At 34.4% G+C, this 26,594-nt stretch overlaps 1 protein-coding gene and 1 long non-coding RNA gene across 4 annotated transcripts in view; both read left to right on the top strand.

Moving 5' to 3' along the window:
• Nucleotides 1-26,594, top strand: part of VMP1 (vacuole membrane protein 1) — a 141,168-nt gene that overhangs the window by 85,654 nt on the left and 28,920 nt on the right. The window lies entirely within an intron of this gene.
• Nucleotides 11,714-13,888, top strand: LOC130683549 (uncharacterized). The gene is made up of 2 exons (XR_008997311.1): nucleotides 11,714-11,857; nucleotides 12,176-13,888. It is a non-coding gene; the product is annotated as an uncharacterized LOC130683549 (long non-coding RNA).

Below are 26,594 nucleotides of genomic sequence, written 5' to 3'. Positions count from 1 at the left end.
ACTTATCTTCTCTGTGCTATACTGCCTTCCCCATACCCCCCCTACATTATATGTGCTAGGCATATTACCCCTTAATCCCCTTACCCCTCCCCAGTCCCTTTTCCTTTGGTAACTGTTAGTCCATTCTTCGTTCTGTGAGTCTGCTGCTGTTTTGTTCCTTCAGTTTTCCTTTGTTCTTATACTCCACATATGAGTGAAATCATGTGATACTTGTCTTCTCTGCCTGGCTTATTTCACTGAGCATAATACCCTCTAGCTCCATCCATGTTGTTGTAAATGGTAGGATTTGTTTTCTTCTTATGACAGAATAATATTCCATTGTGTATATGTACCACATCTTCTTTATCCATTCATCTACTGATGGACACTTAGGTTGCTTCCATGTCTTGGCTATTGTAAATAGTGCTGCGATAAACATAGGAGTGCATATGTCTTTTTCAAACTGGGCTGCTGCATTCTTAGGGTAAATTGCTAGAAATGGAATTCCTGGGGCAAATGGTATTTCTATTTTTAGTTTTTTGAGGAACCTCCATACTGCTTTCCACATGTGTGAGGTTTTTTAACTTGTTTTGCAATTGTTGGGGAGAGAGCATTTGGGAAGGGGACTGTTGCCACTTTTCTACGTTGTAAATTACCTGAGAGGGTACTAATGTTTTGATTCATTGTTCAAAGAAGAGTTCCTTGCTGTGGTTTAGCTAAAATAAGCTTTTGGGTTTTGTTTGTTCTTGTTAACACTGTGGATTATTACTATGTCCAGGTAGGATCTATTATTCCTTATCTGTTTTGAAATACTTTTGTGATATCTTCTTGTTTTTTGTTTTTAAGGTTTTCACTATGCAAATAATTTAAGAGGATTTTATGTCATTTTATTTCTAAATCAGTGATCTTAAAAACGTTTTTAATGTTTTCAGTAACGGATTTGCCTTAGGCTCTGTGCTTGTTATTTTTTTCCAGATTTACATATTTTAAATTACGTAAGTGCTTGTAGTAATAAGATTGAAACATTCCAGAAGTATTAAGAGTGAAGGCCCACACACCTATTCCCCAAAGTAGGATAATAACCACCATATTCTAGACTGTTTCCTTTGCATATATAACTTTTAAAAACAAAAACTAGAATCATACCATACATATCAGTCCCAACCTTCTTTTTCACATATATGTGTCATAGACATATACTGGTTTTTAAAATTGTGTTCTTATCACAGAGTGATGCAACTCTTTGTAAGAAATTGTTGTGTGTGTGTGTATATTTATATTTTTGTTTTTATATATATAAATATTTTTTTAACTATGCCTCCATTCTTGAGTCTTTTTCTCTATATTTAAAACAGTGAATCATATTCTATTTATTGCTTCATGACTTGTTTTGAGTATAAAAACACTGAACATTTATCAGTGTCATCAAATATTTTCCACCTTTGCTTTTTATAACAACTTTCTTTGTGATTACAAACTAAGTTTATTGTATAGAATGTTGAAAATGCAGATAAAAAAAGAAAAAATACTTGATTTGCACATGATTCATTTGCACATTTTTGATATTTAATGTATTTTTTCATTTTCTTGTTGATTGACATATTTAAGGAAATTCTTTCTGTCATATGGTGCCACTGTTTTTTCCATATCATTTATTGTGATTTTTATTGTATTTTACTTTTTGGATAAAGAGGTTTGCTTTTTTTTTAATTGAAATATTTTAGACTTTTCGTTTTGGAGTCATGCCCAAAATTATCTTATGGTACCCTTATTATTATATAGTAAATATTCAGCTATATTTTATTGTAGTATTCTTATGGTTTTATTCTTTACCTTTAAATCTTTAACCTTTTAAAAATATTTTTTCCTCTCCTATAAGGTAGGAATCTAACTTTCTCACTTTCAGGTAATGTATTTTTCCTGCACTATTTTTTCAGTGATTTTAATATGTTAGTTTTCTCTTAAATTTTATTATTATAAATTAAATAGTATATTTTTGCAAATAGGCATTAATTGTATCTAAAAAGATACTAGGTTTTTACTTATTTGGCAAGCTATAATTTTGCTGATATATTTTTAGTTCTATCTTATTGATTGTGATTTAAAAGTTCATATAGTAGTCAGTTTCACAAGAATCCAAAGGTTTATCTGACTTTGGCACTGGAATTTCTTCATAGATATATGTGTTTTGTAAAACCCCTATTTTCATAAGAACAATAAAATGTAGAAAGGTTGGATCACCAGTAGCTAAAATAGCAATTTAAATAAAATGACTAATTATGAGTGGGTATTTCAATTTTAAAATTGCTTGAGACTGAGGTAGAAAATGTGTTTTTTATTCTTGAAGGTAAAGCCCTTTGGTAGGATAAGTTTATCAGCAGGAAGAGTGAAAAAAAAAATATTTGGCTCTTGTCACTTAATCATGTGCTCTCCAACTAGGTTAAAGGGTGTATATGGTTTTACTAGGAAATTGTTAACAATTTCAAAGCTAACTAAGTATATGCTTAAATTCCAGTTTTGACTGATGGTTAGATTTCAAACTACAGAAATCTTCAGGGGAAAAAAGATTATTAATGCATATATTTGAATCCTAATTCCTTATTGTACCTAATTTATTTTTGTGAGTACAGTATTGAGATGAGGCAGTATTTTTCCACTAAGTTAACTTCCTTTTTTTCTCTTGGCTTTATATCATGTTTTCACTAGATGTCTGTGGGAGGTAGACATGAATGAATGTAGCTTCCTATGACCTTGAGCAATTCTAGGATTATTTATAAAAGTTAGCTCTACATAGCTGTTTATGTGCTTTGTGGGCTATTTCATACATGGCTTAATTATTCTCATTATGATCTTTTTCTCTTTTGTTACTGATTTCTGTTAGTGATATCACCATCTTCATAATCACTTGGGGTAAAAATCTGATTCCCTCCTTCCCTCTCCCGTGTCCAGTCTTTATTCAAGGCCTATTGATTCTACCTCCACAGTATCTTAATATCTGCCCTCTTGTTTTCTTCCCTCTTCTAGTTCAGACCTTTCCTGAAAATATCACCTCTTCCCTGAATATTTCCAGTGATCTCCTAGTAGGTCTCCTTTTTATTAGTCTTTTATTCCCAATCTATTCCTATACAAGGTAACTAACATTACTTCCTGAAAAAAATACCTCTGGTCATAGAATTTTGCTGCTCAAAAATCCTCCCAATCCCCATAAACTGTCTCTTACATCTTTCTTGTGTCACTTATCACTTTCTATCTTTTTAAAAAACTATTTATGGACTTTTCCTATCTCTCCCAGGAGTCTGTAAACTCCTTGAGAGGTGACCACAAAAATGTGTGTATTTTCCATTTTTGACAACGCCTGCCTGGTCTTGCACATACTACTCATGGGGTAGATACTTTTAATAAACTAAAAAGTATCAATTAAGGGAGAAAATATAGTATTACATGAAACATGTTCACTTAATATTCATTCTTACTCCACTGCAAAATAAAATGTAAAATGCAGTGAACACAAATCACTTTATATAAGAAAATTGAACTCTTTTGCATCTTTGAGATTAGAAGTCATCTGAGAGCAGGGGTTGAGTATAGAAAACATTGTTAAGTTAAATGACTTACAATTTTTAATTTACATTGTGTAAAACAATGTAAAATTCTATACTTTAGAAACAAATTTAGGTTCTTATAATAACTTGTTTATTCTGTGAGCTGCATTACCAAAGAAAAAGGAAAATGGGAAGACATTTGGAATAGAAAAGCTTGAAAAATAAAGCTGATTTGCTTGATATATCCTAAAAGATTAGGGCAGCCACTATTATTGAAGTAATGAGTAATGGGAGCATGGGGGGGGGGGGGGTTGTGGTACTTTTGTGTTTAAAGCTTACACAATAGAATAGGAATGTTGTACATATTTACTTGGATGAATATGGTTTAAATAAGTTTACTTTCCTAAACACCATCTGTCCAGTGACCTAACTACTTGGATTCTTTTCCTTAAAATGTTAGGTTGCTGATTGTGTGAAATTTACTGTTTCTTACTATTCCTATCAATATAGGAAATTAAGAATTGAGTCAGAAGTAAGACATTTTGATTTCTTAAAACTCCATCTTTTAAAAGAATGCAATGTTTTCTTCCATAGTTATATTGATTAGCTTGTCTATCTGTTGAGTATGATTCATGAGTCTGTATACCCTCTTAGGTTAAGTATTTCCTCAAAGTCTATTTTATACTTTCTGGATTGAATTCTTTTTTAAGGGAGTATTTTTTAGCTTCTGTTTTTAAGACTGCAGTATTTGAATTAACTAATACTAACCATTTCATCTGATTAATTGGAGCTAAATCCCCAAATTAAGTTTAAATACTAGTATCTTTTTACTGTACTACTTTGTCTTAAGTGTATTTAAGGCCAAACACCTCCCCTCTTTTTTTTTTAGCATAGTAGGATCCTCATCCTATTCAGAAATTTCAAGTTATTTACATTATTTTATGAAAAACACATAACACCAAGAAAAGTTGGTTGTAATGGTAGTTCTTAGTCTTATAGTCAGTGCATTTTCTTTTTATAAAGGCAGAAGAATAGATTACCCAGTGACCATCCCCCCAAAGTACAAGGTGATAAGTAAAGGTCCTTTGGCATTCTTTTGATAATGATAGAATGTGTTTGATCATTTGAGTTTAGTGACTATGGGAGTGCATTTAATAATGATTATTTATACGCTCACTAAAGTGCTTTAACATTCCTTTAATGCTATTCTCTGTTGGAGCACATTTTCCTATGAAGTGTTTGCAATTGCTCATACCATGTCAGTGCCTGCTGGTTTTTTCCCCCTGTGAATTATCTCTTCCTTTACATACAGAGATTTATGAACAGGTTCGCCTTGTGGATGATCTGAAAACCAATAAGACTCATTTTCATATAATTCAGTGCCAGTTGAACGCTCTGAGTGTCAGTTGTTACTGGGACCTGTTTTTGACTCTGTTGAACCTTTACTGGCTGTGGTTTGTCTGGCCATCACATGACTTCTCTGAAAATTCCCCCTCCCCTTCATTTCCAGTAAACTGTTTGAGTAGGAGTGAGTCAGAGTGAAACCAGCTTCCCTGTAACCACAGGGCTTGTTAAAGAATTTGTCAATGTGGACTCTAGAGGGTTTGCATTAAGCTTTGCAGTAACTGCTATGGTTTGTGTTGCGTCAGGAGTTCCACAGAAAAGCTTCCTGCTCTCAAGATCTTCTCCTTGTTTGCAAAGGGTTAAACTGATAAACTTCACCATAAGGAACACTAGACACACATGTTAAACACATTTCTATATAATTTAAAGGCCATGTCAAGCTACCAAGGCTAACTGTAGTTTCTCTTTTCAGAATCAACCAACCACACCCAACAACGTTTAGTTTTTGAAAAGGCAGGCCTGCTAGATCTTCTTTCTGAGCTGGCGCATGATTTTACCACAAAGTACCATCAAGATTAAGCAATTTTCAATGGTCTCTTTTGAAGGATTTTGCTGCAGGATGTTGCGACTACTAGCACAGCTAGCTTTGTCATATACAAAGGTCACTTACTTGCATTGGGTTTAACGAGAAAAGGTAGCACTTAAAATCGTTATGTAGTTGTGGTATCTAAGCACACTTAGCATGATATATAGTGGAATTCTTAATGCCCTATTCTCTTTGCTTTTCCAGGAAACTTTTATTTTGAACTCTTCTCTCACTATTCCAGACTTTTAGTCTTTCTTCGTTTTCTGACTTTTCTCTATTTCTTTATTCTCTATTTCTTTATCCCATTCTTACAGTAATATTACACCTACTGAACAGGTAAGAGAATTGCAGCTGAATACAAGCTGCTGAATGAATGGCCACTGGGAAAACTGCTCATTGTACATTCCTGAATCCATCTGTTTTTACTTTTATTTATAAAAAATAAATTTAATGGATACATTTCAATCCAACCTCTTAAAAACCATCTGTATTATGCTTACTTTTGGTAACAAAACTAATTTAGGGAAAAGAACATGGTAGAAAATTTTGAGCTACTTATTCCTCACAGGAAAGAATACAGAATAATGGACGTTTAAAATGGTTTCTATTCTCACGATGTTTATTAACTCTCAGTGATCAAATTAAAGGAGAAAAACTTTTATTTTGATAAAGAAACAATTCTTACTTGAAAGGGTATCTCGCAGCGACCCTCCTTACCCCAGAACGACTCAGGAGACACAGGCCCATGCAAGGGATTTTATTATCTGAAAGAGAAAATGGCTGCCCCCAGAGAGAGGGAGCAGGCAGCTTGTGGGTGAGGAGGCACGTTTTTAAGGAGTAGGGGTACGGTGTGTTCTGCGTTGGTGATTGGATCTTAAGGGGTGGGCGACCATCTGGTTGGTGGTGATTGGATCTTAAGGGGGGGTGGGGGTCTTAGCGTTCCAGAATTTGCCTTCATTACTGAAACTAGATTTACAAATGAAAAATAAGTTAATACAGCCTAGTCTTTAACAGAGCACAGTAAGTAATAAACATTTAAGATTTTTCTTGTTAATTTGCTTTGGACATTAAAGAGGAATATAGTTTTGTTTTATGTCTGCTTTGTTCTTTTTGTTTGCACACCTGTTTACCCATAGATATGGAAAAAAATAAACGGTAGATAGGCATTAGATTACCTTTGTTACACTAATTTAAGGCTTTTTTCTCAGGTTTGCATTTCAGACACCTTTTGTGAAATGCCTTCAGAAAGGCCCCTTTCATTGCAATGTGGACCAGCAGACTGTGCATGCTGTGCTTTTGCTCATGAGTTTGCAAATTAGGAACATACTAAATGCAAACCCACCCTCTGTTATAACAGCTGAGTGCCCCCAGCAGTCCTGGCCCAATATCAGAGTTTAAAGCAAGACATGGACAACACAATAACTATTATGCCCATTTCCTATTACAAATGGCGTTTTTGTTTCTATTTAGTCAGGGTGTTTGGTTTGTCATACTAGATCTGTAGTTCTCTCCTGCTTAGTATTTAGGGAAATTGTCTTGGTAGAGTGTTATTCCCATTTTCCTGTCTTGGGCCTTACAATGTAAAAACACGACTCTCATGCTTTTAAATTAAACACTATGTGGGGATATCAGGATGTGGGCATGATAATCCAATGCTCCCCTCAAAACTAGGCAGTACTCTAGACTTCTTTCTCTGATATGGGTCTGTATCAATTAGTTTCTCAACACTTATAAAATCTGTGGTTTTACTGCTTCTTGAGGTAAAACTTCAGTAAGTTCATAGCCTTTTACTTAAAGCAGCACTTCCATTGTTTGTTTTAAATTTGCCTCTCTCACATAATGAAGGGTGCCACCCTCATTCTAGTATTGTAAGATTTTTTAACACCTCCATTACCTCATTTCAAAACTTTATAGATTTCAATTGGTTTCCTTTTCAGCCTTTCTAGAGAAAATAGTCATTTACTTTTTATATTTAACAGCCCCCAAAGCTCTTTGATCATTTTGTGTTTTCTTTCATGGATCTATATCTAATTCTTTTATATCTTTTCTAACATGAAGTTACCAGAACTGCACATGTGTTTTCCTGGGCAGCTGAATTAATAGGCTTGTTTTTCAGATTTCTACAACTACAGTCTTTTCTGGCAATATGTTTTGCTAATGCTTTTGATAAACTGTTTATTTCAATAAACTGTTCATTTGGGAGAGTACTCCCTTTCCTTTGTTCCTAATTTAAAACTTTTATAACCCATCATATTATATTTAAATAATTTTCCCCAAATGTGTTATCTAACTATTGCCAAATTAAAATTAACCCGCTACCTTTCTTCTTACTTGCTCAATTTTACATGATCCTTCAATTTATTGTCATGAATTTGGCAATTCCTACTGTAAATTTTTAATTTCAGCTGTAGATTTATAATTTAAACTCTGCTTCTTTCTCCAAGGACATTTATAAATTTGTTACATGGGATTGGTTTTATCTTAGGAAAGAATTCCACTGTTTACATTTATCATCAAGAAAAGGTGCCAGTTATCTGTATCCTTTGTGTATGTCCGGGGAGAGGAAATTTCGGGGCAAAATACGTCTAAAAACCGAAATCAGTCAAAGGGAGAAATGAAGTTTAAAACCCATTTATTGCTTATAAACTGCAGTCCGGGCCCTTCTCTCTTTCCTGCTCCAGCAGAAGCAAAACCAGCCCTCCCTTCAGCTCTCTGGTATAGATAAGCCCTCCTTGCCCAGATAATTACCCATTGAAATGGAGATGAGCTTCTCTCCACCCCTGAGGAATGATGCAAGTGCACTAAAGCCATACTTCTTTCCACCTCTGAACACCTATTGATATGCAGATGTACTAAAGCAAGGCGAGATATTCTGGAAATATTACAATTTTACCTATGCTTTGTTTTCAAGTCTCTTTAAGTTTCTCGTCCTTGACAGTTTTGAAAATTCCATACTCATTTAGTTTTCTAGCTTCAGGTCTTTAGGTCAAGTTCGTATCAAGTACTTTTACTTTTTTCTTGTTCTTCACTCACAGACTGGTGTTAGTGTGGTCTTATACACATAGCAGATCGTCATAGGTTTTTTTTTTAAAATTCTGGTTTGAATCTGGAAATAAAGGTTATTGTATTTGTAACCAAAATATAACTAATTACAAACTGCTACAAATGAAAGGTGATTTTTCTCCCCTGGAAGCAAGTATGATTTGGTAAATACCCTTTCTGATGAGACATAAGGAGATCACATGAGAAGATACTGGCTTCAGACAGGAAAAGGAGAGAGAAGAAAAAAAAAATGCATTACTTGCACAATATGTCATTTCTAATAAGTTTTGCATACTCAGGCATTTTCCCTGAGTGTCTAGAGCCTGTTGTTCTTCTTGAGCAACAGAGTCCATTCTTATTTCAAGTAGAGGTTAGGCAGGCACTGATAGGAGTGGATGCCTGCCTGCCTGCCTTCCTGATAATTGCCCTATGGTTTCTTTTCAACAGAAACTCAAGCAGGGAGAGGAAGCAACAGATACCAGCCAATTTTAATGCTGGTAATTTGGACTTAATTTTAATTTGACTATACTATGAACAAAAGGAGAAAGCAGTACTGTATGTTTATCTGAACTTCTAAAACTTTTTCTCTACTTTTTCTCCGAAAATGTTAACAAATGCTGATGGTCAGACCCTGAGAAACCCTCCTGAAACCTTACTTCTTCCATCTCTTCTTTCCTCATAGAGTACCCAAGAGATACTGTATGTTTATTAGGTTATTTGTGAATGTTATGATTAGTAATTGTACTGAGATAATCGTTACAGGTATAAATAATTAAAGAATTTCCTCTTATATCTGGAAACAAGAATGTTAACAAGTAGCATTCAGGGGTGGTAATCCCATCCATTTCTTCCCTCTTGTGATGGAGGATTTGGTAAACTAATTGGTGGCATAGCAAGGCAGATTTGATAAATGTTCAATTCTTAATGCATTTCCTTCCTTCCCTTTGTCCAGCTTTACGGCCCTTTTCCTTGATATTAACATGTTGCATTTCTTTTTGATATTAAAAACAGAACAAAAGAAAAAACTCTTATTCCCTTAGTTGTCAAATTGCACTAGAACTGAATTCATCATAATATCTGACCAAGAATTCTCACAAGATATTTTATTTCATTGGTTTCTCAGGTTTTTTCATCTTCTTGGCAGTTACTAAGTAATATAACTTTAGTCTAAATAGTGTGTCCCATAATCAGTTTTGTCTCTTTTGTCATGGTGATATTATTATCACCATTTTACAGGAAAGATGAAGAAACTGTGACTCAGAGAACTTTGCATACATGTTATTGGTACTCTGTCATTTTGATGTCACGGGAAAGTCTGTAGAGTTAGTGTTTATGTTCTGTTTCCCTAAGCACTTTTCATCTTTTTTGTTTTTCCTGCTCTCTGTTGCGTTGTAGGTTTCCTGAGTCATTCATCAGCTTTTTCCCCTGCTCTCCACCACTCCTCATTCACATACACACACTAGATTATTTATCTCTTAATGAAAAAAATCTTTCTGGAACCCTCTCCCCTGGATTCTTGCTTGGTTTTATTCCCTCACTCCCTTTCTGGATTTTGATCAAATGTCACCTTTTCTTTCAGGCCTTTTCTATTTAAAATTCATCCTATTTAAAATTACACCTTCCTCATCACATAATTCTATAGTTCTTGTATTCTATTAATATGTAAGCTCCCTGAGGGTCCAGATTGTTATTAGTTGTATCCATTGTTGTATCCCTTGCTCTTACAATAATAGTTTGGCTTGTAGTAGCACTTGATAAACATTTGTTGAATGAAACTACTATAGTGTATTCTTTCTTACTTGCATATAGTAGTTACCAGCTTTATTTGGTTTAATTGCTCTTAAATAAAAATTATGATTTTTGAAAAAGATTGTCATTTTCTCTCCTAAAATTCTGTGTGAGCACAAAAGTAAACTCAAAATGGGTCAAAGATCTGAATGTAGGACATGAAACCATAAAACTCTTAGAAGAAAACATAGGCAAAAATCTCTTGAACATAATAAGTATGAGTAGTTTTTTCCTGGACACATCTCCTTGGGCAAGGGAAACAAAGTAAAAAATGAACAAGTGGGACTGTATCAAATACAGCAAAGGACACCATCAGCTGAACAAAGAGGCACCCTATAGTATGAGAGCATACATTTATAAATGATTTACCCAGCAAGGGGTTAACATCGAAGATGTGCAAGAGCTTATGCAACTCAACACCAAAAAAACAAATAACCCAAATTTAAAAGTGGGCAGAAGACCTGAACAGACATTTCTCTGAAGAAGAAATACAGATAGCTAACAAGCACATGAAAAGATGCTCCACATCAGTAATCACCAGGACAATGCAAATCAAAACCACAATGAGATATCACCTCATACCAGTTAGAATAGCCACTATCCAAAATACAAGAAATATCATCAAGTGTTGGAGAGGATGGGGAGAAATGGGAACTCTCCTACACTGTTGGTGGGAACATCAGTTGGTGTAGCCACTGTAGAAAGCAGTATAGAGGTTCTTCAAAAAACTAAAACTACAAATACCATTCAACCTCATAATTCCACTTCTAGGAAATTACCCGAAGAAAACAAAATCCCTGATTCAAAAAGATATATATGCACCCCTATGCTTATTGCCATGTTATTTATAATAGCCAAGATATGGAAGTAACCTAAGTGTCCGTCAGTAGATGAATAGATACAGAAGATGTGGTACATGTACACAATGGAATTTTATTCAGCCTTTTAAAAAAGAAGAAGAAATCCTTCCATTTGCAACAACATGGGTGAATAATCAAGAGGGTATTATGCTTGGTGAAATAAGCCAGGCAGAGAAAGACAAACACTATATGATTTCACTTATTTGTGGAATATAAAAACAAAGCAGAATGAGCAAAACAGCAGTAGACTTAGAGACACTGAGAGGTGACTAGTGGCTACCACTGGGGAGGGGTTGGGGTGGGTAGGTGGGGAGGGTAAGGGGAATAAAAGGGCACGAAAATTCTCAATCATTAATATAAGTTGGTCTCGGGGACGGTAGTACAGCAAGGAGATTATAGTCAGTGATTCTGTAACATCTTCTATGTTGACAGATAGTAACCACACTAGTGGGGGTGAGGATTTAATAATATGGGTAGCTGTTGAACTACTGTGCTGTATATTTGAAACCAATATAAGATTGTATATCAACAATACTTCAATTTTAAAAAATAAAATAAAAAACATATTCTTATTTATGTAAGAAATGTATAAATTGTTTTGCAAAACTTAGCATTTAAAATACATAAAACTTTTCTTTTCCTCCTGTTTTCATCCTTGAATTTATTCAGTCTTCATCTGTCTGAGTTATCAAAGCTGCTCATCACCACAAACACAGGTGGGTACACAACCACCTGTAGGAGAGGAGAAACTTTAGATTTTTAAAATTATTATTATCAATTGGTAATATGGAAGCAATATTGAGAGTAATTTATCTTACAACCACTTGTGTTTGGCAATATCTGCTAAAGTTAAATTACACATAACCTGTGATCCAGCAATTCCATTTATAGATTAATATGCAACAGAGAGATGACCAAAACCTTGTACTAGAATGTTCATAGCAGCATTTTTCATAATAGCCCCAAACTGGAAATATCCCTAATGTCTACCAACAGTAGAGTAAATAAATTAATTGTGGTATTTTCATACACAGCAACAGCAGCTGCAACAAATTGGTTTTTGCTACATGCAACAGCATGGATGAATTACATGGACATAATGTTGAGCTATAGAAGCCAGACATAAGAGGACCTACTGTAGCCAAAGCAATTCTGAGAAGGAAGAATAAAGCTGGGGGCATTACGCCCCCCAACTTCAAGCTCTACTTCAAAGCCACAGTAATCAAGACAATTTGGTACTGGCACAAGAACAGACCCACAGACCAATGGAACATACTAGAGAGCCCTGATATAAACCCAACCATATATGGTCAATTAATATACGATAAAGGAGCCATGGATATACAGTGGGGAAATGACAGCCTCTTCAACAGCTGGTGTTGGCAAAACTGGACAACTACATGCAAGAGAATGAAACTGGATTATTGTTTAAACCCATACACAAAACTAAACTCGAAATGGTTTAAAGACTTGAATATAAGTCATGAAACCATAAAACTCTTAGAAGACAACATAGGCAAACATCTCCTGAATATAAGCATGAGCAACTTCTTCCTGAACACATCTCCCTGAGCAAGGGAAACAAAAGCAAAAATGAACTCATGGAACTGCATCAAACTAAAAAGTTTCTGTACGGCAAAGGGCACCATCAACAGAACAAAAAAGCATCCTACAGTATGGGAGAATATATTTGTAAATGACATATCCAACAAGGAGTTAACATCCAAAATATATAAAGAACTTACATGGCTCAACACCCAAAAATCAAATAACCCGATTAACAAATGGGCAGAGGATATGAAGAGACACTTCTCCAAAGAAAAAATTCAGATGGCCAACAGACACATGAAAAGATGCTCCTCATCACTAATCATCAGGGAAATTCAAATTAAAACCACAGTGAGATATCACCTCACACCATAAGGATGGCCAGCATCGAAAAGACTAAGAACAACAAATGCTGGCGAGGATGCGGAGAAAGGGGAACACTCCTACACTGCTGGTGGGAATGTAAGCTAGTTCACTAGTTCAACCATTGTGGAAAGCAATATGGAGGTTCCTCAAAAAACTAAAAATAGAAATACCATTTGACCTGGGAATCCCACTCCTTGGAATTTACCCAAAGAATCCAACTTCTCAGATTCAAAAAGACATATGCACCCCTATGTTTATCGCAGCACTTTTTACAATAGCCAAGATATGGAAGCAACCTAAGTTCAGTAGATGAATGGATAAAGAAGTGGTGCATATACACAATGGAATACTATTCGGCCATAAGGAAAAAACAAATCCTTCAATTTGCAACAACATGGATGGAGCTGGAGGACGTTATGCTCAGTGAAATAAGCCAGGTGGAGAAAGACAAATGCCAAATGATTCCCCTCATTTGAGGAGTATAACAATGAAGCAAAACTGAAGGAACAAAATAGCAGCCAACTCAGAGACTCCAAGAATGAACTAGTGGTTACCAAAGGGGAGGGGAGTGTGGGAGGGCGGGTGGGGAGGGAGGGAGAAGGGGTTTGAGGGGTATTATGTTTAGTACACATGGTGTAGGGGATCACGGGGAGAACAGTGTAGCACAGAGAAGACACACAATGGATCTGTGGCATCTTGCTGCACTGATGGACAGTGACTGCATTGGGGTATGGGTGGGGACTTGGTAATAAGGGTGAATGTAGTAACCACATTGTTTTTTCATGTGAAACCTTCATAAGAGTGTACATCAATCATACCTTAATAAAAAATTTTTTTTAAAAAAGAGGACCTACTATATAATTCCATTTATATAAAGTTCAAAAATAGGCAAGCTACATCTGTGGTAATGGAAGTCAATGATAGTGGTTATTTTGGGGGAAAGAGTAATTACTGGGAGTGCCACCAGTGGGGTTTCTGGAGTTCTGGTAATGTTCTATGTCTGGATCTCAGTGGTAGTTACATGGGTGTGTTCATTTTGAAATTCCGTCAAGATACATATTTTTGATTTATATACATTACTGTATTATCTGCTTATGTCAGTTAAAAATATCTACCACCCTTCCCCCAAAATAAATTTAACAAATATATCAGTACATGCAGAAATCCATTTAATTCTGCCTGATCTTGACTGAGATGTTGCTGATAGTTTCCTATTTTTGGCACAATTCTCTGAAGTGAGTGTTGTTCACAGTAGATTATATATTTCATACTTGTATTTTTATGTGAAAAGAAATCTTACTGATCATTCTCACACAATTTTTTAAAAGTGCCATGTGGATGAAGTGCCATAGACCTACTATAGGCACAACTGCCTTTATTTATTTATTTATTTTTTATTGATGTATAGTTGATATACAGTATTATATTGGTTTCAGTTATACAACATAGTGATTTGACATTTAACTACATTATTAAATGCTCACCCCAATAAGTGTATTTGCTATCTGTCAAAATAGAAAGAAGTTACAGCATTATGGACTTTATTCTCTATGCTGCACTTTCACCCCTAGGAGTAACTTACGTCATAATTGAGATTTTGTGCCTCTTTATCCCCTTCATCTATTTCATCCACCCACTTCAACCCCTCTCTTACGGCAAACACCATCTCTTCTCTGTGTCTGTAAGTCCACTCTACTGCCTTCAGATCAGTGACTTTTGGACCTTTATTTTTACTATGCCTCATAACACAAAATACAATAATTATGCTTCACAACACAGAGCCTATGCATGTGTAACTAAAATACATGAAACAGTATTTACTTGTGTCACATGTATTGATCTCACATTTTTATCCTGTTCATTATAAAACAAGATGCTATTTGCGCTCCACTAAATTTTCAGAGCATATAGTCTGTAAAACTGCATTAAATGATAGAAATACATGAATATGAATAGCAATGAAATCTGAATTTTTTTACATTTCTAGATCTAGATTTTTAGTTCTTATAAATTTAACTAGTTGCTAAAATAAACGGGTCTTACTGTTTCAAAGAATATACACATTTTCTTTGTATGTATTCATTTTTAGATGTCTTCATAGATTTTGATTAACGTGAATCTCATTTTTATATTATTTGTGTTATATATAATCCCCCCTTTTTTTTGAAGGGGAGAAGATGTTCTTTTATGTTCTTCTATTTTATATTTTATGTCAGAGAAACAGAAACCATAGTCCCACTTTTTTATATAGTGACAAAAGCTAACAAGAGAATCCAATACTATTTTATAATCATTATCTTTGTCTAAAAGGTTAAGGTACTTGCTGGGATATGAAAAAGTCAGGACAACTGTTTGCTCATTGCATCCTGGATTACACAGATCTCTCATATTTGTCATTGCAGTCTTGATCTTTGCCACATCTCTGGATCAGTTTTACCACTAGTTCCTTTTTTTTTTTTAACTGCTGTATTATTTTATTTTTAAGTGAGAAATAATTGATGTGTAACATTATATTAGTTTTAGGTGTATAACATACTCTTGATACATGGATATATCACAAAATAATTATCGTAATAAGTTAGTTAACATCCATCACCACACACATAGTTACAAGTTTTTCTCTTGTGATGAGAACTTTTAAGATCTACTCTCTTACCAGCTTTTAAATATACAATACAATATTGTTAGCTATGGTCACAATGCTGTACATTACATCCCCAGAACTAATTTATCTTTATAACTGCAAGTGTGTAGCTTTTGAACTCCTTTGTCCTTTTTACCTGTCCCAAACTCCCCTGCTTCTGGCAACCACCAACCTGTTCTCTGTATCTATGACTTAAGGGTTTTTTTCTAGATCTCACATTGAGATCATACCATATTTGTCTTTGTCTGACTGACTTCACTTAACATACTCAAGGTCTATCCATGTTGTTGCAAATGAGAGGATTTCCTTCTTTTTCATGGCTGAATAATATTCATGTGTGTTTGTATCTGTCTATATATCCCATTTTTAAAAATCTATTCATCCATCAAGACACTTAGGTTGTCTCCAGTCTTCGCTATTGTAAATAATGCTGTAGTAAACTTGTGAGCCACAGTTAATGATTTTGTTGCCTTTAGTTCCATACCCAGAAGTGGAATTGCTAGATCATGTGATGGTTCTAATTTTACTCTTTGAGAAACATCCATACCAGCTGTACCAATTCACATTCTCACTAATGGTGTACCAGGGTTCTCTCTTCTCCACATCCTTGCCAATACTTATTATCTTTTGCCATTTTTATGACAGCTATTCTAACAGTTGTAAGGTGATACCTCATTGTGGTTTTAATTTGCATCTCCCTGATGATTAGTGATGTTGAGCACTTTTTCATGTACCTGTTAGCCATTTGGATGTCCTTGGAAAAATATCCTCTACCCATTTTTTAATCAGAATGTTTTGGGGGTTTTCTAGTGACTTTTATGGGTTCTTTATAAATTTGGATATTAACCTCTTACCACATATATGATTTGCAAATAGTTTCAATCATTCAGTAGGATGCCTTTTCATTTTGCTGATGGCTTCCTTTGCTGTACAAAAGCTTTTTAGTTTGATGTAATCCCACCTGTTTATTTTTGTTTTTGTTACCTTTGTTTTGTTTTGGTGTTATATTAACAAATCTATTGCCAAAACCAGTGTCAAGGAACTTAACCCCTGTGTTTTCTTCTGGGAGTTTTATGGTTTCACGTCACTTGTGCAAGTCATTAATCCATTTTGAGTTGATTTTTGTGAATGGTGTAAGATAGGGGTAAGTTTTGTTCTTTTGTATGTGGCTGTCCATTTATTGAAGAGATTATCCTTTGCCCATTGTATATTCTTGGTTCTTTGGCATGAATTAATTGACTATATATACATGGGTTTGTTTCTGGTCTCTAGTCTTCCATTGATCAATGGGTTTGTTTTTAAGCCAATCTCATGCTGTTTTGATTACTATAGCTTTGTAATATAATTTGGAATCAGGAAATGTGGCATCTCCAGCTTTGTTATCTTTCTCAAGATGGCTCTAACTCTTCTGGGTCTTTTGTGGTTCCATACAAATTTGGGGATTGTTTCTTTTCTTTCTGTGAAAATTGTCACTGGAATTCTAACAGGAATTGTACTGACTGTAGGTTGCTTTGGGTACTATGGACATTTAAGCAATATTAATTCTTCCAATCCTTTAGCACAGAAAGCTTTCTATTTATTTGTGTCTTCTATAATTTCTTTCTTCAGTGACTTGAAGTTTTCAGTATACAGGTCTTTCACCAACTTGATTAAATTTATTCCTATTCTTTTTAATACAATTATAAATGGAATTGTTTTCTTAATTTTTTTTGTGATAGTTCATTATTAATGTATAGAAATGCAACTGATTTTTGTATATTGATTTTGTATCCTGCAACTTTACTGAATTTATTAGTTGTAACTATTTTTTGATGGAATGTAGGATTTTTCTATACATAATAATATCATCTTCAAACACACAGTTTTACTTTTTCCTTTCCAATTTGAATGCCTTTTCTTTTTTCTTAATCAGTTCGGCTATGGCTTCCAGTACTATGTTGGATAAAAGTGGTGAGATGGGCAATCTTTTTCTTGTTCCTGAGTTTAGAGGAAGAACTTTCAGCTTTTCACCATAGAGTATAATAACAGCTGTGGGCTTGTCATATATGGCCTTTATTATGTTAAGGTATGTTCCCTCCATACCTACTTTGGTGAGAGTTTTCATCATGAATGGAAGGTAGATTTTGTCAAATGCTTTTTCTATATAATTGAGAGGATCATATGATTTTATCTTTTGTTGTGTTAATGTGGTGTATCACAATGATTTGCAGACATTGAACCATCCTTGCATCTCTGGAATAAACCCCACTTGATCATGGTGAATGATCCTTTTGTGTGTATTGTTGAACTCAGTATGCTAATTTTTTTTTTAGTATTCTTACATCTGTGTTCATCAGGGATATTGGCCTATAATTTTCTTTGTAGTGTCCTTGTGATTTTTGTATTGGGGTAATGCTGGCCTCATTAAATGAGTTTGGGAGTGTTCCCTCCTCTTCTATTGGAAGAGTTTGAGAAGGATTGGCACTAGCTCTTCTTTAAATTTTTGGTAGAATTCTCCTATGAAGCCATCTGGTCCTGGACTTTTCTGTTGTGGTGGGAAGTTTTTTGATTACTGACCTGATCTTCTTATTAATAATTGGTCCATTCAGATTTTCTCTTTATGATCCAGTGTTGGTAGTTTGTACGTTTCTAGGAATTTATCCCTTTTTCTAAATTGTCCAATTTTTTGGCATATAATTGTTCATAAGTAGTCTTTTATGATCCTTTGTATTTCTGTAGTATCAATTATAATGTTTTCTTTAATTTTTTATTTATTTAAGTCCTATTTTTTTTTCCTTGGTGAAAGTTTTGTCTATTTTATCTTTTTAAAAATCCAGCTTAGTTTCATTGATTTTTTCCTATTGTCTTTGCAGTCTCTATTTCATTTATTTCTACTATGATCTTTGCTGTTCTCTCCCATCTACTAACTTTGGGCTACTTTGTAGTTCATGTTCTAGTTCCTTGAGGTATAAAATTAGGTTTATTTGAGATCTTTTTTTGTTTCTTAATATAGTTACTTATCACTATGAATTTCCTTCTTAGAACTTTAGCTGCATCCCTTAGGTTTTGCTGTTTGTGTTTCCAAATTTCATTTGTCTCAAGATATTTTTCATTTCAAAAGAACTTTTGAGTTCTTTCACCTCTTGATTGTTCAGTAGCATGTTGTTAAGTCTCCATATATTTGTGAATTTTCCGGTTTTCTTCTTGTAATTGATTTCTAGTTTCATAGCATTTTGGTAGGAAAAGTTGCTTACTATTACCTCAGTATCCTTAAAGTTATTAATGCTTGACTAGTTCTAATATATGATCTATCCTAGATTAAATGCACTTGTGTGCACTTGAAAAGAATGTGTATTCTGGTGCTTTCGGATGGAGTTTTTGTTAGTGTCTGTTAAGTTGCACTGGTCTTATGTGTCATTTACGAATGGTGTTTCCTTATTGGTTTTCTGTCTGGATGATTATCCACTGATGAAAGTGGGATGTTGAAGTCTCCTACTCTTACTGTATGGTTATTTCCCCCTTTAGATATGTTAATATTTATAAATAATAAATTTTATTTATTTAAATGTTTCTATATCAGTGCATAATATTTACAAATATTATGTCCTCTTTTTGGATTGACCCCTTTATCATTACCTAATGACCTTTTTCCTTTATGATGTTCTTTGCTTTAAAGTCTGTTTTGTTTTCTAAAAGTATAGCTACCTAAGCTTTGTTATGGTTTCTATTTGTGTGAATGGATATCTTTTTCTATCCCTTCATTTTCAGACTGTGCATATCTTTAAAGCTGAAATGAGTCTCTTATAGGCACCATAAAGATAGGTCTTGTTTTGTTTTTTTTAACCCAATTACTCTGTGCCTTTTTATTAGAGGATTTAATCCATTTATATTTAAAACAATTATTGATAGGTATGGACTTTTTGACATTTGTTCATTGTTTTCTGACTGGTAATTCCTTTCTTCCTTCTGTTGCTCTCTTCCTTTGTGGTGGTTTTTCTGTAGCAGTATGCTTATATTCTTTACTCTTTGTCTTTTGTGTAACTACTGTAGATTTTTGCTTTCTGGTTACTATGAGGCTTACATAAAACATCTTATCTAAAGCAGTGTATTTGAAGTTGATAACAAGTTTAAAAGCATTTTCAAACATTTTTAATTAACCACAACCATTTTGTATTTTTGATATCACAATTTATCTCTTTATCTTTTATACCTATTAACAAATTATTATGATTATAGTTATTTTCACTCCCTTATCTTTTAAACTTCATATTGGCTTTATAATGATTAATCTACCACATTCACAAGTCAGTTATTCTGAATTTAACTATTTATTTATCTTTAGCAGTGAAATTTATACTTCTTTTAAGTTTTTGTATTACCAATTATCATCCTTTTGTTTCAACTTAAAGAAGTTCCTTTATCATTTCTTGCAAGGTTGTTCTAGGTCTTCAGATTTTGGTTGTCTGGAAAATGCTCTTAACTTTTTTTTTTAAACATTTCTTGATTTATCTTGATCATCATTAGGAATACTAAAATAGTAATTAAATTTTTTTAAATTCAAGTATCACTGATATACAATCTTGTATTAGTTTCAAGCACACAAAACAGTGGTTCAACTGTTACCCACATTATTAAATCCTCACCCCCATTAGTACAGTTACTGTCTGTCAGCATAGGAAGATGTTACAGAATCACTTGACTGTATTCTCCATGCTGTACTAGTATCCCTGTGACCAACTTATATTATGATTGTGCATTTTTGCGCCCCTTGATTGCCCTCACCCTCTCCATCCACCTACCCCAACCCCTCCCCCATGGTAACCACTAGTCACTTGTTGTCTTCCAGTAATTCCTAGAAGTGGAATTACTGGGTCAAATGGTATTTCTATTTTTAGTTTTTTGAGGAAACTTCATACTGCTTTCCATAGTGACTGCACCAATCTGCATTCCCACCCACAGTGTAGGAGAATTTCCTTTTCTCCACATCCTCACCAATACTTGCTATTTCTTGTCTTTTGGATAGTTGCCATTCTAACTGGTGTGAAGTGATTTTTCATTGTAGTTTGATTTGCATTTCTCTGGTGATTAGTGATGTGGCACATCTTTTCATGTGCCTGTTGGCCATATGTATTTCTTCTTTGGAGAAATATCTGTTCAGGTCCTCTGCCCATTTTTTAATTGGGTTATCTGTTTTTTGGTGTTGAGGCATATGAGGTCTTTGTATATTTTGGCTGATGAATATATTCTCCCATACTGTAGGTTGCCTTTTTGTTCAGCTGATAGTGTCCTTTGCTGTAGAGAAGCTTTTTAGTTTGATATAGACCCACTTGTTCATTTTTTATTTTGTTTCCCCTGCCCAAAGAGATGTGTCCAGGTAAAATTGCTCACACTTATGTTCAAGAGTTTTTTGCTTATGTTTTCTTCTAAGAGTTTTATGGTTTCATATCTTATATTCAGGTCTTTGATCCATTTCTAGTTTACTTTTTAATATGGAACTAGGCAGTAATCCAGTTCCATTCTCTTGCATGTAGCTATCCAGTTTTCCCAACACCAGTTATTTCCCAACACTGTATATTCATGGCTCCTTTATCATATATTAATTGACCATATATGTGTGGATTTGTATCTGGGTGCTCTTTTCTTTTCCATTGATCTACAGGTCTGTTAATTGTGCCAGCACCATATTGTTTTGATTACTGTAGCTTTGTAGTATAGCTTGAAGTCAGGGAGTGTAATTCCCCCAGCCCCATTCTTCTTTGTCAGGCTTGCTTTGTCTATTTGGGGTCTTTTGTGGTTCAAAACTCTCTTAACTTTAATTCTGAAGGACACCTTCGCCAAGTAGAGTATATTTGGTTGACCATTTTTTTCATTTAGTACTTTAGAAAAATCATGCTATTACCTTCTGGTCTACAAAATTTCTTTTTAAAAATCTGCTTATAGTCTTATGGGGTTCCCTTGTCTGTAACATGCTTTTCTCTTGCTGCCTTTAAGAGTCTCTTCTTGTCTTTAATTTTTTAGTTTAAATATAATGTGTCTTAGTGTGGGTCTCTTTGGATTCTTTTTATTTGGTATTCTGGGCTTCCTGGATATGGATATCTATGTCCTTCCCCAGAATAGAGAACTCAAATACCTTTTCTTCCCATTTCTGTCTCTCTTCTCCTAAGGGGCCCTTATAATGTTCATATTCATCCACTTGATATTGTCCTAAAGCCCCATAAGCTGTCAAAACTTATTTTCATTCCTTTTTGATCCTCTAATTCAACAAGTTATACGGCTCTGTCTTCAGGTAATTGATCCTTTCTTTTCTGCTTTATCTAATCTCTTGAATCCCTCTATTGAATTTTCCAGTGCAGTTGTTATATTCTTCAGCTCTGACCTCTGTGTCATACTTTTAATGTATTTTCTATATGAAATTCTTGTTTTGTACATGCTTTGTTTTCCTGACCTCAGTGAGCATATTTATGACCATTATTTTGAACTCATTATCAGGTAAGTCACTTATCATCATTTCTTTAAGGTATTTCCCTGAAGTTTTGTCTTGTTATTTCATTTAGAACATATTCCTTTGTTTCTTTATTTTCCATGACTCTCTCTGTTGGTTGCTATGTATTAGATAAAACAGCCACCTCTCTCAGTCTTGAAGGAGTGGCCTTATGTAGGAGAGGAGCCTTATCCTTCAACCCTGCCCTCACTCTTGGTTGTCTCTTTATCTTTTGTGATTGGCCAAGCAGCTTTCTTTGTTCTTAGTGTCTCCCAATAGTTGAGGGTGTGCAAGATCTCTGAATGTCCCAAAGTGGGTTGTATCCTAGTACAGAGATACAGGCTGATTGGATGATCGACCTCAGGCAGCAACTTTTATAGTATGCATATATGCCATTTTTAAGGGGAGACCCTGGGGCATGGGCATTTCTGTCTGCTTGCTCTGCACTGAACCCTGGGGGGATAGCCAGCTAAAAACTATTTCTGTGTTTGCTACCATCCCCCTGAATCCATGAACACAAGCTCCACGAGCCACCAAAGCTACTGTGAGCTGACAGCGACCTGGCACAGAGCAGAGGGTGAGTGCAAAGGTAGTTTCCATCAGCCTCTCTAGTGTCTAGAGAGGATTTCAGTGAGCCCCTAGAGATATGTTAAGTTAGAAACCTGTCTCTTAGGCCACTGCTTTTAAGATAAGAAAATAGGCCTGTTTCATGGCATTTCTGTCTGCTGCATCTGCACTGCGCCCTGGGGGATAGGCAGTTGAGAACTGTTTCTCTGTTTGTTTCAGTCCTGTGTGACCTGCAAACAAACTCCACTGGCTACCAGAGCTAGGCAGTCAAGAAGTATTCCTTGGACAGCATCTGCATCATCCTGGGCACAGACATATGCACAAGTTCCTTTTTGGGAGATATAGCAAGGTGGAAAAGGGCAGAAAGAAAGTGCAAAGATGACCTGCCAGACTCTGCAGTCTCTGGAGAGTATAGTACAGTTGACCCCTAGATGTTTGTTAAATTAGAAACCTGCCCCTCAGATTGAAACAGGTAAGATAAGTAAATAGGTCTGTTTCATAGAAAGACTGAGCTGTTTCAGTCTCCTTCCTCTGTCATGGGCCCTGGGGAGTCAGCCAAGGTGAGTTCCTGTGAGCCCTTTAAGAACTGTCCCTTAGTTCACAATAGCTTTGTGGGTCTCATGGATGCAAGCCCTGTTGGCTTTCAAAGCTGGATTTTGGGGGCCTGTCTCAGAAGCCTTAAAAGTTGGGATACCACACGTAGGTGTTTGGGGAGCCAAATCCTTCAGTCCTCAAACAGAATCTGGGAGTTACACATTTCCTTCTAGTTGTGTGTCACCACTCAAGGGGGTGGGGTTTATGTTGAGTTTGTTTCTCAGCTTCTCCTACCTTTTTGATATGGGTTTTTTCGCATTCACCCAGTGAGGAGTCACTCAGCTAGTTCCTAGATTTCTTTCAGAGGGAATTGTTACTTATGTAGCTATAGTTTTGAGGGTGTTCATGGGAGGTGAATTCAGGAGCCTCCTATCACCGTCTTGAATCAGAATTCTATAATCTCTTCTTAAAGCTCCTAAATCTCTAAAATTATTTTCTGAATAAAATTGCTTTGCTTTGCTTTTCTAAAATGTGTTTATGTGATGTAATCTACTAAAATATTTTAGAATTCTACCCTAATTTCCAGTTTAAATAGAAATAACAGTGATCATGTCTGATGTAATAATGTAAAAGCTATAAATAGGATATTAAAACATTTCATTTTCAGAAATAGTTCCACAACTCTGTTCTGATCACTTGGTTTAGTAAATGTGTGTGCATTTTGTAATCCAGCATCATATAGATACTAAATTTAAAATTTATTAATTACTTTCTATTGTCATAATCACTTCCTTTTATAAAGGTATATATCCCTTTTTTCTTGTAATTGTAGAGTTTATTTTCTAATGATCTTAATCTCATAATTATGTTTGAGACCACTACGGTTCAGAAAAAATAGATGATATATGACTCTTTTGAAAGTATTCCTTATTTAAAGACCTTCTCAAATATGCAATATTAAAACGTAGCAGTTATATTAAGGATACACTGATCTTAGTGATAATGACACTATTGAGGAAGTCACCAGTAAGAAAATATTTTGTTCACTTTGAATTTAATGAATTAATGCTTTACAATTGTATATGAAAGTAATCCATAAAGAGCCTTGATAATGGGTACAAAATGGCAATTACACATTTTAGTCTATTTTTAAGAGGAAAAAGATTTAGATTGTGAGCTATGTTTCATTGGAGTTTCTGTAAAGATGATAATTAGTTTTGCCCTCCAGTTGTGTTATTTACTATGTGCAATATGATTTCTTGTAGAGAATATTTAATTACATATTTATTAGGATCTTAATAACAAGTTAATATTTCAGTGTTGTCTACAATTCTGAAACAGCTTATAACATGAAGTCATCATTACTATTTAGCTCCATTTCTGGTTAATAGTTTTACTTCCAACATGTTTCACTAGGATACAGGAATTATCAAATCATTTTAGATGGCAAAAGAACTTCCACATAGTATATTTTAACACAAATTCCTCCACATATCCATGGAATGAAATTATCTGTGGCTTTTAGTATTGGTGTGGCCTTGTCAGTACCAAACCCAAAAAGAGTATTAATAAGCTCAGCAAAACTTTTAACATATAATGGCTTAAGAAGATAGATAGTTTATAAAACTGCTGACCAGTTACCATCATTTATGTAATAGGTCAACCCAAACTACCAAACTATTAACTAAATACAAATGTATCTCCAGTAATACTGCATTTGTTTAACGTGTTTAGGGATTTTCTGTTGTAGTAGTTGAGGAAATGTTCCTGGTGTCTCTCATTCTTACTTTCAGAAGCATGATCAGTTACCTACATAATATCAGTGGGAATGGGAAAAATAATTTAATTTTATTTATTTACTTTTTTAAGTAGATAGGGATATATGATTACTAATTGAATTCATGCTACTTATTTAGGTAGAGCTAGAGAATGAAACTTTCTTCCCAGGCACTTAAATTGTGAAATATGTAAACGTTTTGAAATGTGAATCCAGAGAAATGAAACTATTAAAAGAAATTTGGTTTAAGTTGTGCAGTTGTTTTTTTTTTTTAATGAAGAATGACAGTTGAGGAAGTAATTGAATTGAACTTTCTACATTGTTCCTACAGATACACCAAACCCATTAAAATGAAATACTAATTTCCTTTGATATTTAGCTTGAATATTGAATACCTGACACACTAATTTGTTAAACTTTTCCTTTAAAATATTGTTGTTTATTATTGGTGCACATTTTTGGGGGGCCTGTTTTTATTTGATGCCCTAAATATAATACCAAATTTTGTTTGAAGTGGTTCCTTTAAGTTTTTTGGTTGTTGTTGAGTGTGTGTGTGTATGGAGATGTGTGTCTGTATTTAAATTGAGTTTATTGTCAAATAATATATCTACAGTAAAATTCTCTATTTTAAAATAAGTGGGAATATAAGCGTCTATGATGTGAACCCTTTTTAACATGTATAGACAATGTTACTTTAAAATCAACATGGTGAGAAAGAGCTGTCAAATTAAGCAAATAATGAAAAAGTTCAGAAGTTGCTTAAAAATAGTAAAGAACTTTAAAAACCACAGAACAACAAAATGCAATTACATTTAATCTGTAGAACATTTTAGACAATAAAAGAATGATGTTTTCAATAGTTTTGTTTATAAAAGCCTTTAAAGCCATATCAGTAAATGTGAATATATGGCTTTAAAGGGGAAATAAATATGGCGTAAAAACAAAATATAATTGTGTTTATGAAATCTAAACATGAGTTAGTTTACTATTGTAAAATACTTTAGATTTGGTACAAATGCTAATGCAGTGCTTCCCTGGGTTTGTTTTCACTACACTGGCAAGGAAGAACATGAAAATATTCCCTCAAGCTGCATATTCTGCTACTGCGGTTTCTTGTAATGAAAACAACTGTGAGACTTAATATTTGTTAATTTAAATAAATGTTCATGGATTATTTAATATATAAATGCAGTTTTAATTCCGAGAATATTGTGAAAGACCTAGAAAATAAATTATAGGAACTGAAAGTAGCATGGTCACTGTGTGTGTGTTAAACACATAAGATTTATGAAATCCGTTTTCAGTAGATGACTTTCAGACTTTTTAAAAGTAAAACTTCCCATTAAAAATGCACTTAACTTGTTTTTCTTGTAAGACATGCCAGCTAAAAATTAATTTTAAAACAAAAAAGGTAAAAGGAGGTTTCTACTTCACTTATTTGAATAGAGTACCTCTTTTCCCTCAAAGATTCCTGAATCACTCTTAAGGATGATTGGTGATGGGCACCCGGGCATCTGAAAGAAAAGGAGTCTGTTTTCCTTTGTTTTTGTTTAATTT

The sequence above is a fragment of the Manis pentadactyla genome, chromosome 4 (genome assembly GCF_030020395.1).
Source record: "Manis pentadactyla isolate mManPen7 chromosome 4, mManPen7.hap1, whole genome shotgun sequence".
In the NCBI taxonomy this organism is placed as follows: domain Eukaryota; kingdom Metazoa; phylum Chordata; class Mammalia; order Pholidota; family Manidae; genus Manis; species Manis pentadactyla.
The sequence above is the reverse complement of the archived record's forward strand: the minus strand, read 5'-3'. Positions and strand labels throughout refer to the sequence as shown.